Below are 18,996 nucleotides of genomic sequence, written 5' to 3'. Positions count from 1 at the left end.
CTGAAACCCTTCTTTATTTTCTGGGTTGTTGCGGAGTGAGTCGATGGCTGTACGTTCGGGGGGGAGGAGAGATTGGAGTGAGACAGGGTAGTGGAGAAGTTGAGGCGGTTGATGTCGCGACGGTAGTTTTGGATAAAAAGTTCTAAAGCCGGAAGGCCACGAGGAGGGGGTTTGTTGGAGACGGGAAAAGGGATCATCAATAGGGGGCGAGGACTCCTTCCCTGGAAGAACACTGTGAGGTGGAGACGACAGTAGAAGAGCTCCAAGTCGTGGTGGCCGCGGAACTCATTGAGGTGGGGACGGAGGGGGACAAAGGTAAGACCTCTGCTGAGGACCGACCGTTCGGTGTTGGAGAGGGGGAGGTCAGGGGGGGATGGTGAACACACGGCAGGGATGGGGGTTGGGGCCGGGGGAAGGCAGGTACTGGACTGAGGCCGGGGCGATGTCTGGCGGAGGGGTGGGTGGTTAGGGGGTGGGGGGTATGAGGACTGTAGTGTGGGTGGGGAAGAGCAGGGGGTCACATAGTTTGAGGGGGATGGGGAAGACCCAGTGGAACAGCCACAGAGGTTACCAGGGTTAGGGAGACTAGCACTAGGACCCAGTGCAGTCAAACCCCGGGGAGTGGGAGTTAGCAGCGTGGAGGCTTCAGGCCCAGTGTTTTCCTCTAAACAGGCTTTGATTTGCATACCAAACATACAAAACTAATTAATGTAGCAGGAATCTTGCCATAATTCAATTACAAGTTTGTTATGAGATATAGAAACAAAGGCTATGCTACAGCATACAAGAAGCCCGTTTGATTTGCTTCTATATCAATTCTTTCCTGGAAAGATCCAAATTTAATTTCACTGTTCTGCACAAGCCTAAGACTTGATTCCAACAACTTGTGTGTGGATGGCCTAAATTTGCCACAGTGAAATCCAATCTCTTAATCCATTGATGACATCAGAATTTGCATTTCTGCAGAAACACTGGGATTTCTGCCATTAGTCTATCATATCTGCAGAGGCAGCATATAAGGAAGCAAATTTTTTTTTTAACGGAGACAAGGAATTGCAAATGTTGGAATCCTGTGTAGAGTAACTCTGTGCACCATGCTAAGTAAAGGAAGCATATATACAGGATTTATGTAAAAGCTGAAATGCCATGTTTGAAAATTATTCGTGTGGTATTTACAATGCACATATAATTAAATGCGCTAAACACAAAGTGCTGGAGGATGCCCGACTCACTGAGTTCCTCCAGGACTGCTTTACTCCAGATTGTAGCATCTGCAGTTCCTGGTGTCTCCATACACAATTTGTTATTTTTCTGAATAGAATTATTTATCAAGCAATAATAGTGGTTTAGCACACATCTAAAATGCGGACACATCTTACAATAAAGCAGACAATTCTGAGTATGTTTAGTGCACAAGTCATGTCAGTTCATGCTATTTCCCCATAATTGATCGGAAAGTTGCTAACAGACTGAAGAAATCTGAATAACTACAACAGAGCTGTCTGTATTAAAACAAACAACAACTGAAATACAAATTTTACAATCAATCTCGAGTAATAATGCTGCTATATGTACTTTCACATTGGGTCTGTATTTCTGTCATTTAATGTTTCAAACTGCACTGCTTACAATACTGTCTCAACTTTTCACATTGCAAATTTTGGATATTGGACCCCTCATCCCACTACCCGACTGCCTTATAGCAATTCATTCTAAGCCAACATAGATATTCAAATTATAGTAATGTCCTAAGATCTAACTATCATCCCTATTCTGTCTCACAAGTAGATCAATAATTTGGATTAAATTGCTTGTGTTTCAGCATTAGCTAACAATAAGAAGCTACAAGTATCTTCTGGAAATACATGGACATTACTTCCATGGCCACATTCTTGTTCAGCGTCTTATTGAATTGAAAAATACAGTTTGGAAACAGGCACTTGGACGATTGATCACATAAGGATAAGTGCAGCGTATGTGTAGGAAAGAACTGTAGATGCTGGTTTAAATCAAAGGTAGGCACAAAATGCTGGAGGAACTCAGCAGGACAGGCAGCATCTCTGTAGAGGAATGGGTGACGTTTTGGGTCAATAGACAACAGGTGCAGGAGAAGGCCATTTGGCCCTTCGAGCCTGCACTGCAATTCAATGTAATCTTGGCTGATCATCCCCAATCAGTACCCCGTTCCTGCCTTCTCCCCATATCCCCTGACTTCGCTATCTCCAAGAGCCCTATCTAGCTCTCGCTTGAAAGTATCCAGAGAACTGGCCTCCACCGCCCTCCGAGGCAGTGAATTCCATAGGTCAAGACCATTCTTCAGACTGATGTCTTTTCAGTGTATGTCTTTGTTATAAACAGAGACTTGTGGGTGTGTAGATCCCACCATCAGGGGTAGTGGTGGTGGCAGCAGATAAGATATTGGCATTTAAGAGGCTTTTAGATAGGTCTATGGATATTGCTGGAAATATAAGAAAATAGATCATGCACAGGCAGAAGAGATTAGTTTACCTAGCTTGGCATCATGTGGACCAAAGGTATGTTCCTGTGCTTTGCTGTTCAATGCTCTAGTTCATGCAAATGCATCTTTCTCAACTATTTTGCAAACTAAGGAAGCCATCCTATTTTAAGCATTTGTGCTATTGTTTTGTTTATTTCTAATATTTTGCTTAATTTAATATTTCATACATATTCTTGCAGTTATTTTATTTAATATTGATATTAAATATAGATGACACATCTCTTACAATTGCTTGATGCCGGAAGAGGTAGAAATTGGAAAGTATGCTATTGAGAAATTTGGGTAAATGCAATGAGACAGGAAGATGGTGCAGTAAAATCGCAGACAAATCCCTCAAAAGTCTGTCAAGCATGTAGTGGTAGGATTATTTTATGTGGCATAAGAGTGAAAAGTGGGTCCGATTGATAATGTGAAACCTAGCCATTAATACCGAGAGAATTTAGTGTTTTGTGGGGTTCCAACAGATTACTTTAAATTATTAGACTATATCAGATGAAAAGAGATTATTATTCCTTTAGCTTTATTAACTAGGCCTTCAGATTAAAATGAGTTGATTCTGACATTAAACAAGGAATCCAATGATTAAACTTTAAAACTTGAAAGACTAGTATTGACATATGTTTTTAATTATTTTATCAGACGGCCCCAAAACACTTAAAAGTTAATGATGCACTTTTTGATGCAGCACAGGCAGATAATTTGCCCAGAACAGCCACTCTTGGGCGATAAACACTCAAGTACTAATACAAAAATCAATATGAAATGCTCTAGCATTGCCAGAGATGCTCTAGCATTGCCAACATTGTAAAGGCATTTGACAAGGTAGGCCACTCTGGAAGGTTAGATCGCATTGGATCCAAGGAGAGATAGCTGTCTGGATAGAAAATTGAAATTCATGGAAGGAAGCAGGTGATTGTGGCGGGTTGCTTTTCAGACTGAAAGCCTGTGACTGGGGGTATGTCTCAGAGTTTGGTGCTGGGCTCATTACTGTTTGTCAATGATTTGGATGAGAACGTACATGGCACGATTAGCAAGTTTGCGGAGGACACTAAAGTGGGTGGTATTGTAGATTCTGAGGATGGTTGTCAAAAATTGCAGCAGGATCGTGATCGGATGGGCAGGTGGGCTAAGGAATGGTTGATGGAAGAAGAAGTACGAGGTGTTGCATTTTGGGATGTCTAACAGGGGCAGGACCTCCACAGTGAATGGCAGGACACTGGAGAGTGTTGCAGAGCAGAGGGATCGTAAGATCATAAGTGATAGGAGTTGAATTAGGCCATTCGGCCCATCAAGTCTACTCCACCATTCAATCATGGCTGATCTATCTCCCTCCTAACCCAATTCTCCTCCCCTCTCCCCATAATTTTATCACGTTTGCTCACTGCATTTCATCAAAACATCAATAATGCCTTCGTTTTGATGAAATGCAGTGAGCAAGCGCGATAATTCCCGATCTTTATATCTGCACTGCCAACAACTTCTGCTGTTATTTTCCCTTCAGCGCTCTCTTGTCTTTACCTTCGTTTTTCTTTATCTTCTGGACTCTAAAGTAAGATAAGTGTGCCTCACGGTCACCCCGACTGGCACAGTTATTTACAGCTCAAAAACTAACCGTTTTCGCGGTTTTTAACGGGTGTGAAAGTACGCGTTTTCAGCATCAATAACATGTACTGGAAGTGACGTTTGTACCCCAGTTAAATTTTGCGGTCACGTGGGTGAGGATCTATGATCCAGTGACCTTTCGTGAAATCACCCTATAGAGTGGTTGAGCAGGCTTATTCCTTGGAGCTCAGGAGGAAGAGGGGTGATGTTATAGAAGTGTACAAGATCATGAGAGGGATAGATTATGTAAACGCAGAATCTTTGGCCCAGAGAAGGGGAATCAAGAAATTAAATTTAAGGTGAGGGGGGAAAGATTCAACGGGAATCCGAGGGACAACTTTTTTTTTTTTACACCAAGGGTGGTAGGTATAGGGAACAAGCTGCTGGAGAAGGTAGTTAGGGCAGGTATTAAAGGTACATGGATAGGATGGGTTTAGTGCGATATGGGCCAAGCAAGGGCAAGGGGGACTGGTCTAGATGGACCACGTTGGTTGGCAAGTTTGACTGTAGGGCCTGCTTCCATGTTGTATGACTGACTCTTTAACATCAGGCTGCCAGCACCGTCAGGCTTTCTTCACTTCTGGTGTACTTAAGGTACATTTGACCACGGTTTAATTTCTGTATATAATGTGTCAAGTTGCATACGATACTGTGGATTTATCATGTCTTGCCTAGATTGACAGCTGACCATTACTCCCCATGTATAGAAATATAGATGTGCATATATTCATATAAAAGCATCAGCCATCCTTGATAATGTTGAAGGCCCAGCACATGTTGTTAACATGTCACATGAAATAATTCAAAATTCTGTAACAATCATCCACGCTTGCTGTGTAGTAACAAAACAAGCACAATTATGGCATGGAAACATTGTAAATCAAAATGTTAATTTAAAAATTAGATGAATTTCTGAAGCAGATTTTTCTCAGCAATGGACAAGAAAACAAAATAAATGTAAATTGAAACTGAATCCCAACACACACAACAGTTCCATGCAAAATAAAGATAACATCAGCTCAGGATAGATAGGATGTGATGGGCCAGATGCATATTTTGTATTTCATAAATAAATACCCATGTCATTTGACCATAGAGTTATTAAAAACAGTCACTACTACCACCTAACAACTCAAATCATTTTAAATTGTCACCAATTACAAAATGCCTTGAGATGCCTGTACAAGTCCAAAGTATATGTTAAACTGCTGATAATAGTCACCTCACAACAGAGGGACCATTCCCACACGATGTACACATGGACAAATGCTTTCATATAGCAAGTCTTTCCATCAATAAACTCATGAAAAGGGAAAAAATATTATGGTAATCGATTTCACTTGCTTGAATTACCTACAGCACAAGACTTGCAGGTGGAGCACTTTTATCAGCCATACATCAACCGCCGATTGGTGTTTCCATTATTTTTAAAGTGCAAGTACTCTTAATCAGCAACTTTATTTGGTGCAACTAAGATCGACTTCAAGACAATCAACTCTAACATGGTTTTAGTGTCCTGCACACATCAACTAGATTAAGATAATAACCATAGAGACGATGCAAACTAGGCAGTATCGTTCATTGGGAGCTATCGTCTACTGGCTTCCTGATGCAATACAACAGAAACGCGCCCAACCCAGCACATCAATAGGCAAACATTCATTTCTCGAAAGAAGCACCCTCACATATTTTACCCCGCGATCTCATGCAAAAAAAGAACTGCAAGGTTACACGGCGGGGACACGAAAGGGCGAAGTAACAAGGCTGGGCCACAACAAAGAGGCCGGGTCGGTGCGGTTACAACATGCGGCGTGGATGCACGGTCCAGCTCCCCGGCAAAAGGGTCAACAGATCAGCCGGCCAGTCCGGTGAAGCATCGCTGCAGACGACCATGCAACACCCCCCCTTCCCCCGCCCGCCACGGTAACGACCCGAGCGCGCAGCCGGAGGCGACAACTCACCGGCAAGCGGCGACGCGGGGGGCCGGGCCGAGCCGAGGTCCTCGACGGCGGACAGAGGGAGGGGAAGGAAAGAATGGGGCGAGGGGACGAGTGCAGACTCCAGCCGGAGGGCTCGGCGCCGCTCTCCCTCTCCAGCCCGGTCCGAGGATGGCGGACAAGCGAGCTATTGCCACAAAAGTACCTAACTAAGAAGGCCTCGGCCCGGCCTGAGCTGAGCTGAGTTGGCCCAGCCCCCGTGGGGGGAGGGGGTTAGACTCGGTAGAGTGTCAGGTAGGGGAGTGGGTGGGTGGAGGGCACCGCTCGGTTCGGGCTGGACGCTGCTCTTGTTGCTGGCAGTGGCGATGAGACGGGAGGGTCGAGGGAAGAAGGAGTCGCCGCTTGGGCCGTTTAACGGTCGGCCGCCAGCGTTCCGACTCTTGTTACTCTTAAAGCACGCAGCGGGACCCGGAAGCGCCAAGGCACCGTCTGACCGGCAGCTCGCTTCGCCAATCGGGCGAGGAGGCCGGGCCGCGGGGCCAATGGCAGCAGCCGGTGGGCGGTACTTCCGGGAAGGGACTAGGGTTTGGCGGGTGGACGCTCGCGCCCCCGCGACAGTCGGGCGCTGCTGGCGAGCGGAGCGGAGCAAAGAGATTCAGAAACAACCGAAGTGGAAGGTTAGCATTCCCAAGATAAACACAAAATGCTGCAGTGACTCGGCGGAGCAGGAAGCATCTCTGGATAGAAGTACATTTCTGGACAGCACTCCCATTGATAAGCAGCCCCCTAGTCTCCTTACAGTAGCAATGTTACAAAATTTTGAGATTTAAAAAATCAAGTCTGTAATTTATCCCATCAGATAAAGCATAAAAAGAAGTTTAATTTGACACCTAATTCACTTTCATATCTCGTATTTAAAAAGTTATGGCCATTTTCATACTGGGAAATGAGCATCTTGTTCCCTATTGATTTTCTATGGACATAACAAAAAAGCTGTTATCGTGGACAGTCAAAAGCCCATAACCTTCTTAAAAATTAAGAGAACTGAATGAAATTTTCAGTTATCGTAGATTGAACCATTCTGAAACAAATATAAAATAATCTTTCTTGGATGACCTGAAATTAAAGCATATAATTAGTTAGTTACCCAAGTGTAGCTAATTTCAAACTACAATTACTAGATCTAAACATCTATCCATTTCCTAATAAATGATTAACATTTTTAAATAGCCTAAGTGTCCAAATAATATTCATAAATAATTCACAATAAAACATGATTTTTAAATCTCATTTACATTAATTTATAGGCCAAATGGAAGGAATTTAGTGTTTAATTGCTGTAAATTAAAGTCAATTTTAAATCAGCTTTCTAGTGGGATCCTGTGAACGCGCTGGTTTAGAACGTTCACATTGCGGTAGATTTGTGCCCCCAAATGCCCAGAAAAATACTGCGGGATATAATGCGCCCAAAATGAGCTACTCGCAATATTAAACTTTGTATAAAGGGATCTTAAGAAGCCCTTTTTAATGTAAAAATATGCAGCCTACCTTCAGTTGTTTGCTCTATGCGACCCTGACAGCTGCCGGTGGTCGAGGGTTTAGAGATTGATTTTTAAACTACTATAACTATTATACGAGGCCTTTAAAACTAATAATAGCTTTTGCGACGGGGTCTTCCAGCGATTTTTCGTTAATAATTAACTAGGCTGAACATCTTCGATTTGAACAGCCTAGAGAAAATCGCGTTTTAAACTCGCCCCCCTCTAAACGGCGCCAAAATCGCGCACACCCGCAGCGACAGATTTTCAGCGACGCTTCAGGTAGGCTTTGCAACATACCTACTTACAGGTTAAGGCATTGCCATCTACATAATTGCATCCAACCAGATGCAATGAGCTTGTGAGGGACACAGCAGAAGCAGCGGTGTATCTTGCAGACTGCTTACCTCAGCGAAAAGATCCAATCCTACCCGTTTAAGAGTCGATGGCCCCCTCGCTGGTCTTATCAATCATCACGTCACTACCCTGTGTTTGTACATTCATCTTATCCCCTTCGATCACCCCTCAACGACCTGCTTTCCAAAGATTGAAGTCCTAGCTTGCCCAACCTCCCTCAATAGCTCATCTCAAGTCCTGGCAATCTTACCTACACTTTTCAGCTTAATGACATATTAACACCATGCATTTGGCAAGGTGACCAAAACTGAACACAGTATCCAAGGCCTCCAACACCTCATCAATGTCTTGTGCAACAGAATGATAACATCCCAACTCCAATACCCTGACTGATGAAGGCCAATGTGCCAAAAGCTTTCTTGACCACCCTATACCATTTCCATCTACCATCAACTAAGCACCTGAACTAGATCTCGCAGCTCCTCGACACTTCTAGACCATGCCATTCACTAAAGTCCTGGCCCTGCTCTGACTTCCCAAAATGAACGCCTTGCACTCATTCACATTAAACTCTATTGCCCAGCTGATCAAGAGTGTGCTGTAATTTTTGATAACCATCTTCAATCTCTTCTCTTTGCTCTCCCGCGCTCATTGACGGAATGATCTTGACTCCCGTAGCCGGTGGTGATTTTGTCCTCCGCTTCGGGAAGATCAGCTCCTGCAGCGAGGGGGGGATGTCAGCTCTCCCGCGCTGGATGATCGGACCCTGGTCGGGGCTGGTCTGCGTTCGTTGGAGCTCCCGACATCCATGGCATCTCCCGAGACTGCGAGCTCCCGATGTAAAATCCGCAGGGCTCTAGTTCAAACATTTTGTCTGGGTGCTGTTATCTTTTTCCATGTTACCATAATAGCCCATTATCTGTAATAGCCCATTATTTGTGATTAGCCCATTATCTGTTATTTGCACTTTATCAGTTTATTTATTCGTGTGTGTATATATTTATATAATGGTATATGGTCACACTGATCTGTTTTGTAGTAAATGACTACTATGTTCTGTTGTGCTGAAGCAAAGCAAGAATTTCATTGTCCTATCAGGGTCACATGACAATAAACTCACTTGATCTTGAACAAAGTGAAACTCGGGCGATTAAGGTCAGGCCCGTACGAAACTTTTCAAAAAGGGGGGTGGCATGACAGGATTACACATCACGTGCGCGAAGCATGGTCCCTCGATGCCAGGGTTTTTAGATGCTCTCTGATGCATTCTGAGCCTTATTTTGAAGCATTTTTGCACCAAATTTATGACCAATATTTCAGAAATTAACAGGAACCTGAGAGGTAGCTTTTTCACACAAAGGGTGCTGGGTGTATGTAACGAGCTGCTAGAGGAGGTAGTTAAGGCTGGGACTATCCTACTGTTTAAGAGACATTTGGACACGTACATGGATCGGACAGATTTAGATCTATATGGGCCAGACGCGTGTGAGTGGGACTAGTTTAGATGGGACATGTCGGGCAAGTTGGGCTGAAGGGCCTGTTTCCACACTGCATCATTCTATGACTAAAAAGTGAAGAAGAAAAATGCATGTAGATAAGTAGAACAGATTTGAAAGAGGAGTGAAATGTAAAGGCAGAGAGAGGTTTATGGGTGTAAAGGAACAAAGGAAAGGAGAGGGAAGAGTGGGCTTGGGCAGATGGGTGAAGGGAAAATAGTCACAAAATGCTGGAGTAACTCAGTGGGTCAGGCAGCATCTGCGGAGAATATGAATAGGCGACGTTTCACAGAGTGTTGGAGTAACTCAGCGAGTCAGGCAGCATCTGTGGAGAACATGGATAGGTGACATGTCACAGAGTGCTAGAGTAACTCAGCGGGTCAGGCAGCATCTGTGGAGAACATGGATAGGTGACATGTCACAGAGTGCTGGTGTAACTCAGTGGGTCAGGCAGCATCTCTGGAGAAATGGTATAGATTATATTTCGGGTCAAGACTGTTCTTCAGTAATATTCATGATATGACATGCATAGACATTCCTGAATGTTACCCAAACCATCGTGAGCTACTTTGTTACGGTGCTTGCCCTCTCCTATAACATCTCTGCTGCCTTGGGTGATGCAGGACAGGACACAAGTTTTGGGACACAGTGTGAAGCTGTTGCCGTCTGTCCCAGCATGGTAAAAACCTGGATGGAGTGGATTTGGAGAGGATGTTTCCACTAGTGGGAGAGTCTAGGACCAGTGGCCACAACCTCAGAATTAAAAGACATTCTTTTAGGAAGGAGAAGAGCAGGAATTTCTTAAGTCAGAGGGTGGTGAACTATGGGATTCATTGCCACAGACAGCTGTGGAAGTCGTCAATGGACATTTTTCAGGAGGAGATTGATAGATTCTTGATTGATACGGGTGTCAGAGGTAATGGGGAGAAGGCAGGAGAATGGGTTTGAGAGGGAAAGATAGTCATAGAGTGATACAGTGTGGAAACAGGTCCTTCGGCCCAGCATGCCCCATCTGCACTAGTCCCACCTGCCCACGTTTGATCAATATCCTTCCAAACCTGTCCTATCCATGTACCTGTCTAACTGTTTCTTAAATGTTGCGATAGTCCCTGCCTCAACTACCTCTTCTGGCAGCTTGTTCCATACACCTACCAGCCTTTGTGTGAAAAACATACCCCACAGATTCCTATTAAATCTTTTGCCCTTCACCTTAAACTTATGTCCTCTGCTCCTCGATTCACTTACTCTGGGCAAAAGACTCACCCATATCTATTCAAATCATGATTTTATACACCTCTATTAGATCATCCCTCATACTCCTGTGCTCCACGAAATAGTCCCAGCCTACTCAACCTCTCCCTATAGCTCTGGCTCTCTAGCCCTGGCAACATCCTCATAAATCTTCACTGTACCCTTTCCAGTTTGATGACATATTTCCTGTAACATGGTGCCCAGAACTGAACACAATACTCTGAATGCGGCCTCACCAACTTCTTATGCAACTACAACATGACCTCCCAACTTCTATACTCAGCCTGGCCAGCTGAGTTACTCCAGCACTCTGTGAAACGTCACAGAACAGGGCAAGATTAGCAAGTTTGCTGATGATACAGAAGTGAGTGGTTTTGCAGATACTGAAGATGGTTGTGAAAGATTACAGCAGGATCTGGATCAATTTGGTTGGTTGATGGTTGCATGGTTCCTTGAAGGTCGTATCGCAGGTATATCAGGTGGTCAAAAAGTATTTTGGCACTTTGGCCTTCATCAGTCAGAGTATTGAGTATAGAAGGTCATGTTGCAGTTGTATAAGACTTTGGTGAGACCGCATTTGGAATATTGTGTTCAGTTCTGGGCACCATGTTATAGGAAAGATGTCAAACTGAAAAGAGTACAGAGATCCCATCCTGGATCAGTCCAATCAGGGTTGTGTCATCCGCAAACCTGAGAAGCTTGACAGAGGTGTCTGTGGAAGTGCAGTAATTGGTGTGGCGAGAGGGGAGAGTACGCATCTTGCGGTGCTCCTATGCTGAGCGTTTGCGGGTCCGAGATATGCTTTCCCGCTCACATGCTGCTTCCTGTCTGTCAGAAAGCTGGTGATCCACCGAAAGAGGGGTTCAGAAAGTTTGGAGCGTAGTAGCTCTGGCACAATGGTGTTGAATGCAGAGCTAAAATCAATAAAACAAAATCCTCGCATAGGTTCCCTGGCGGTCTAACTGCTGGAGGATGAAGTGCAGGCCCAGATTGACTGCATCATCCACAGATCTATTGGCCCAAAATGCAAAATGCAGAGGGTCCAGCAGGGGGATTGTGATATTTTTCAGCTTGGCCAGCACAAACCTTTCAACGGTCTTCATGACTACAGAGGTCAGTGCGACAGGCCTGTCGTCCATAAGACCAGTAATCCTTACCTTTTTGGGTACAATAGTGGAGACTTTGAAGCAGGCAAAGACTGGTTAAAAATTAGTAATTGGGTGTGAAGTGGTGATTGGAGTGGGATGGGTGTAGAAGGGCCCAGTCTTTGCAGACTGAGGTCAGGCTGTGAGTAGGTGTGAAGTGTTGGGAAAGGGTCCACTCTTTTCATACTGGAGTCTTGCCTTAAGTAGGTGTGAAGTGGTGAATGGGAAGAAGAGGGTGCAGGGTCCATTCTTTGCAGACTGGGGTCTGGCTGTGTTTGTTGGGGAAGGGGTACCAGGGTTACGTTTCTGATTTTCAAACCTGCAGTAAAACTCATTCAGGTCGTTCGTCAGCTGACGATTGTCCAAAGAGCGAGGGGCTTTCCTCTTATAGCTGGTGATTTCTTGCATGCCCTTCCAAACTGAAGAACTTGCTCCTCAACTTCTCAGAGTACCTTTCCTTGGCAGCTCTGATTCCTCTTCTCAGCTCTTTATTGATTAGGCTATCTTTTAACGATTAGGCTATCGGCTAATTTGCCCCCAACACCCCCCCCCCCCCCCCCCGATCTCGAAATTGAAATGTTACCTCTGATGATCCTATTAAAATGTGCATTTATGTCACAAACTATGGAATTCGTATTTTTCAGCATTGTTATCAAGGAAAAGAAAGCAGTTTCAATTGTTTGATATTATTTGATATTGTTTAAGATTATTCATATGGAGGAGAAAATATAATAGCTCTAAAACCTACCTTAATTTTGCAATCTCACTAAAGATAATCCCCCTTTCCCTTTCCCTCTCCCCTCCCCCATCTCTCTCTCCCCTCCCTTCCCCTCTCTCTCTCCCCCTCCCCCCTCTCACATCCCCCCCTCTTTCTTGCGGGGGGGGGCAAAAATGAAGGTGGCGCGGGCCCAGCGGGCGGGGGGATGAAGGTGGCGTGAGCCCTGCGGGGGTGGCGGGGGCACTGCGGGGGTCAGTGGGGGTGGCGTGGGCCCAGCGTGGGTGGCGTGGGCCCAGTGGGGGTCAGCGAGGGTGGCGTGGACCCAGCATGGGTCAGTGGAGGTGGCATGGGTGCGTGGGCCCCGCGGGGGTGGCGTGGCCCAGCGGGGGTTGCGTGGGCCCAGCGGGAGGTGGAGTGGACCATCGGGGGTCGCAGGGTGGCGTGGACCCAGTGGAGGTCAGCGGGGTGGGTGGGCCCCAGCGGGGTTGGCTGGTCCATCGGGAGTGGCGTGGACCTCAGCTGGGGTCAGCAAGGGTGGCGTGGACCCGCGGGGGATCAGCTGGGGGTGGGGTGGTCCCCAGCGGGTTGGCGTGGGCCCCGGGGGGTGGCTGGGCCCAGTGGGTGGGAGGCGAGGGGAGCTGGGTCCGCCGCAGCGGCGTCTGGTGTTGGGGTTACAGCCGTGGGTTCAGATTCCGCCACTCCTTGCCCGGGCGACTGGGAGAACAGAGAAGTGGCCGTTTCCAAAGTGGAACATGTTTTTTCCCCAGTTTCTTATTTTTTTGGGCCGAGTTTTTTCTTAGGGGGAAAAAAAAGGCGGGTGCGGCCGCACCCAATGCACCCCACCTTTCGGATGGCCATGAAGGTGTACACATCAGGATGGAAGCAAAACTGGCTGCGGGACAAAAAGCAGAGAGGAGTAGTGAACAATCGTTCAGAGAAGACAGAAGATGAGGAAGAGAGCAAGGAGGTCCTACTGTAGTTGTACAGGACCCTGGTGAGACTGCACCTGGAGTATTGTGTGCAATTTTGGAAGGACATTATTGCTATTGTGGAGTGCAGCGTAGGTTCTTGGTTCTTCTTGGTTCTTGGTCTTCCAAAATATTCCAAATGGAATTTAAACTGGAGGTTCACTGGGTTAATTCCGTGAATGGCGGGACTGGTATATGATGAAGGAATGGGTCGACTGGGCTTATATTAACTGGAATTTAGAAAGATGAGAGGGTATCTTATAGAAACATATTAAATTCTTAAAGGATTGGACAGGCTAGATGCAGGAAAAAAAATCCCGATGTTGGGGGAGAGCAGAACCAGGGGGGTCACAGTTTAATAATAAGGGGTAGGCCAATTAGGACAGATGAGGAAAAACCTTTTCACCCAGAGTTGAGAATCTGTGGAATTCTCTGCCACAGAAGGCAGTGGAGGCCAATTTACTGGATATTTTCAAGAGAGTTAGATTTAGCTCTTATGGCCAAAGGAATCAAGGGATATGGGGAAATAGCCGGAACGGAATGCTGATTTTAGATGATCAGCCATGATCATATTGAATGGCGGTGCTGGCTTGAAGGGCCGAATGGCCTACTCCTGCACCTATTTTTCAATGTTTCTATATATGTTGGACCTTATGAAGTGTTGCTCTTGAGGCAATTTGCTTTGCAACATATTAATAACTAAGACATGAGCTTAAAGTGCTTGATTTCAATTTTTGCAGACTAAATAAAGCTTGGAAATGTAGGAGAGGAGGATATATGAACTCATGAAGTAACCAGACATATGGCAAAGTAATTTAATACAAGGAAGTGTGAAGTGATTCATTTCAATCAGAAGAATAAATTAAATGATACAGTTTTCAAAGAGATGTAGGAACTTGGAAAACTCGGGTTGATATATATAAATCTATGTATGTGGTAGGACAAACTAATGAAGTCAACCCCATGAATGAAGTATCCTGGGCATAAATACACAAGAGATAAATTACCTCACACACGATAAAGGTCAGTGAGAGTCTAAATAAATCCTCTCTCCTAACAACCAGACCACTGGCCTCGTATACTATTCTATTACTTGTCTCACAACAATTCATATCAATCAGCATTTCTCCAAAACAACCATTAGTGCCGCCACACTTACCATTATTTCAATACCTATTTGCACATCATCCATCAGTTCATATGATGTAGCAGCATAATTAGGCCATTCAGCCCATCGAGTCTACTCCGCCATTCAATCATGGCTGATCTATCTTTCCCTCTCATCCCCATTCTGCTCCTTTCTCCCCTTAACCTTTAACACCTTTACATATTAATAACCTGTCAATCTTCGCTTTGAAAATACCCTCAGACCTGGCTTCCACAGCTATCTGTGGCTATGAATTCCAAAGATTCACCATCCTCTGGCTAAAGAAATTCCTCCTCATCTCCTTCCTAAAGGTACATCATATTATTCTGAGGCTGTGCCATCTGTTCCCAGAGTACTGGAGTAGCTCAGTGGGTCGGGCAGCATCACAGTAGATCATAGATATGCAATGTTTTGAGTCGGCACGCTTCTTCAGAGTGATTGTGGGGAGATGGAAGGGGAAAGACTGTTGCTGCTAAGGATCCTTACAGGAAGTGGTGATTCCTTGGAGCGCACCATCACATCTACTTCCTTAAAAGGCTTAGGAAGTTTGGCATGTCCCCAATAACGCTCACCAACATCTACAGATGTGCCATAGAAAGCATTTTATCGGGATGCATCACAGCTTGGTTTGGGAACAGCTTCAACCAAGACCGCAAGAAATTGCAGAGAATTGTGGACGCAGCCCAGACCATCACACAAGCCAACCTCCCTTCCATTGACTCCATTTATACCTCACGCTGCCTCGGCAAGGCCCGCAACGCAATCAAGGACGAGTTACATCCTGGCCATTCTTCTCTCCTCTCCCATCTGGCAAAAGGTATAGAAGTGTGAAAACGCACACCTCCAGATTCACGGACAGTTTCTACCCAGCTGTTATCAGGCAACTGAATCATCCTACCACAACTAGAGAGCAGTCCTGAACTACTATCAACCTCATTGGTGACCCTTGGACTATCTTTGATTGGACTTTACTGGCTTTACCTTGTACCTTGATCGCTGGTCCTTACACGATCAAATGGCTCGTAAATGGCTCAATGGCTCAATTGTAATCATGTTCTGTTTTTTCACTGTACCTCGGTGCATGTGACAAACTAAACTGAAACTGAAGCTCGAGGGACTATTGAGATCACTACTTCTATTGATCCTTTTCCTTTGCCTCCTTAATAGCCCTTTTCTTTGTTTTCTGTTTTTTCTCTTGCAGTGTTTCGGTGGGTAAAGTGCATCACTCAATTGCTTAGTTACACATGATACTGCCAATACACTTCCTATTGATCCCAGGCACGCAATTTTCAGCATTCCATTTGCCAGTTCTATTAAAAATCCAATTGTGTATCTTGTTTCTCTTATTTTGGAAAGTGAATTTTGATATGTCCAACTTTTGGCTATAACAAGATTTTACTTTACTTTGGAGAAAAAGTGTGAAAACAGGCCCTTAACCCAAAAGGGACTGCCAAAGAAAAGAATAACATTAAATTAATGGTAGACAAAAATGCTGGGAAATAGGCCATGTTTCGGGTCGAAACCCTTCTTCAGACTGAAGAAGGGTTTCGACCCGAAATGTTGCCTATTTCCTTCGCTCCATAGATGCTGCCTTAACCGCTGAGTTTCTCCAGCATTTTTGTCCACCTTTGATTTTCCAGCATCTGCAGTTCCTTCTTAAACATGAAATTAATGTTCATAACCCCAAGATGGCAGTAGTGAATAAGGAATAAGTGCAAACGTGGGAGATCAATGTAGTTTGAGTTCCAAGGTAGACACAAAATGCTGGAGTAATTCAGCGGGACAGGCAGCATCTCTGGAGAGAAGGAATAAGTGACGTTTCGGGTCGAGACACTTCTTCGGACATACATAGTTTGAGTTCCAATTGTATTAAGCATTTTCATGCATCAAAACATCACTGATAATTCACTGATCCAACAATCACAATCAAACTTCTATCAATCACAATCAAATCTTAGTATAGGAGTGAATTTATGTAACTAAGTGGTTTGAAGTTTCTTTCTTTTGAATTCCTGAGCAAGCACTTTGGACTTTAGAGAAACAGCATGCAAACAGTCCCTCCGGCCCACCAAGTCCGCGCCATCCAATAATCACCACATACATTAACGCAATCCTACACACCAGGGACAATTTATAATATTACCTTAGCCAATTAACCTATAAACCTGTACGTCTTTGGAATGTGGGAAGAGAATGCCATCTTTGGGTAGACCCACACGTGATGGGGGAAAATATTAAATGAAAACTTCATGTTTGTTTTTACTAAGGAGAACATTGTGGATCGTTTGGAGCACAAAGTTCTGGAGAAACTTGGCAAGTCAGGCAGCATCTCTGGAGGACATGGACCCATCTCTGGACCCATGTTTCAGGTCAGGACATCAAGGAATTGAGACTTAGGTTATGATGTCTTTGATCTACACAAATTACCTAAGAAGATATATTGGCAGTTTCAGAGCTCACCCAGGGCCTGACCGAGTGCATTCTTGGACTATGTAGGAATCTAGGGAGGAATTTGTGGAGACTCTTATACAGACATTTGCATCACCTATAGTCACAAGTGATGTTCTGGAGGTCTGGAGGGTGACAAAAAATTGTAAGATAAAAACTGCAAAAACAAGCCTGGGAACTACATGCCAATGAGCCTGACATCAGTGGTGGGAAAGTTGTTGTAGGGGATTCTCAGAGGCATGATCTACTGCCATTTGGTGTGACACGGACTGGTTAGGGATCGTCAGCATGACTTTCTGCATAAATCTTATAGAGCTTTGTGTAGAGGTTACTAAGAAGATAAATGAAGGCAGAGTAATGGATGTTGTCTACATGAACTTTAGCAAGACCATTGACAAAGTCCTGCATGGTAGGCAAGCCTGGAAGATTAGAGCGCATGACATTTTCAGTGAACTAGGCATTTGGATTCAAAATTGGCTTTGAGGGGTTGCTGCAAAGATGGTGATGTGACCACTGTTGTATGTTATCTACCTTAACTCTGCAGATGGCTCCAAAATTGGTGGGAGAGTGAAAAGTGAAGAAGGATATCTAAGTTTACAGCAGGATCTAAATCAGTTGGGAATGTGAGCCAAGGAATGGCAAATGGAATTTAACTCTGACAAGTGTGAGGTATTGCACTTTGGTACGTTAAACCAAGGCAGGACATACAAAGTAAATGGTAGAGCCCTGGAAAGTGTTGCGTAACGGACAGATCTAACAGTAATGGTGCGCGGTTCCCTGGAAATGGCGAGTCAGGTGGACAGTATGATGTGACACACTTGTCCTCATTGGGAAGGGTTTTTGAGTACAATAGTTGGGACGTCACGATGCAGCAGTACAAGCCTGTTGGTGAGACCACGGTTGGTAGTTCTGCGTGCCATTCGGCTTACCCAGCTAAAGGAAGGCTGCCTCAATTGGAAAGGGTGCAGATGAGATTCACCAGAATGTTATCTGGTCTTGTGGGGTTGAGTTATAGGGAGAGTTGGATAGTCTTTGGAGCATTGGATGAGTGGTGACAATATTGAGATAAAGAAACTTTGTGTTCGTACAACTATGAAGAGTATGCGTATTTCAATCTGTGGGATGAAATTGTGGAATGATTTGGATGTGGAACTCAAGCAAAGCACAAACATTACTCAGTTTAAGAAGTGCAAAAAAAATGATTTTCCAGAGGTATAAGAATGGGGAAGGGCTGTGATGACGGTTAAGTTTTAGTTTATTGACACAGTGTGATATTCGCATTGTACATAGTATTTGGATAATTGTTTATAAACTGTATATATGTATGTTTGCGTGCATGCATATGCATGTATATATGTATGTATGTGTGAGGCTTATGTATGGATATATGTATGTATGTATATATGTTTGTATATATATATAGATGAGATAAAGTTTGTGAATTAAATGATGAATAGCGGAGAAGGTGTAGGAATAAATAAGTATACTTCCTCCTACTTTTCGAACGTGTAAGATTTAATTTGTGATGTTTATGAGAAGTTATTAAATGAGTTGTGTATACGTTTATTGTTTATTTCATTTTATTGTTATTTTGCTGTGTTTCTAACTTTTTTTGTTTTGCATGTTCGAAATAAATAACTACTACTATTTTAGATCTTGAGGGATCTAATCAATGTGCTTTCACTATCTGGTTATTATCGTCCTCCTGATTGCCACAGTTGACAAGGAACCATGGCAAAATTTGCATGATGTTATATCACCAATTATAATCTGCTGAAAGTCAGAATGCTAGTTGATCCTGGTTACACTTTCTGTAGTTCAGGACATTTATAAAGTTGCATCATATTCCAATTTGTAACATGACTAAATAA

General features: G+C 44.3%; 1 protein-coding gene across 1 annotated transcript in view; it reads right to left on the bottom strand.

Annotated features, from left to right (window-relative positions):
- Positions 1-6,541, bottom strand: part of tbpl1 (TATA-box binding protein like 1) — a 45,738-nt gene extending 39,197 nt beyond the window's left edge. The window contains exon 1 of the mRNA XM_033020926.1: positions 6,082-6,541. The gene's annotated coding sequence lies outside the window, so the exon portion shown is untranslated. The remainder of the gene's footprint in view (positions 1-6,081) is intronic.
- Between the last annotated feature and the right edge of the window lie 12,455 nt (positions 6,542-18,996).

The sequence above is a fragment of the Amblyraja radiata genome, chromosome 5 (assembly GCF_010909765.2).
Source record: "Amblyraja radiata isolate CabotCenter1 chromosome 5, sAmbRad1.1.pri, whole genome shotgun sequence".
Classification (NCBI taxonomy): domain Eukaryota; kingdom Metazoa; phylum Chordata; class Chondrichthyes; order Rajiformes; family Rajidae; genus Amblyraja; species Amblyraja radiata.
Note: the sequence above shows the minus strand (reverse complement) of the source record. Positions and strands in the feature narration are given on the sequence as shown.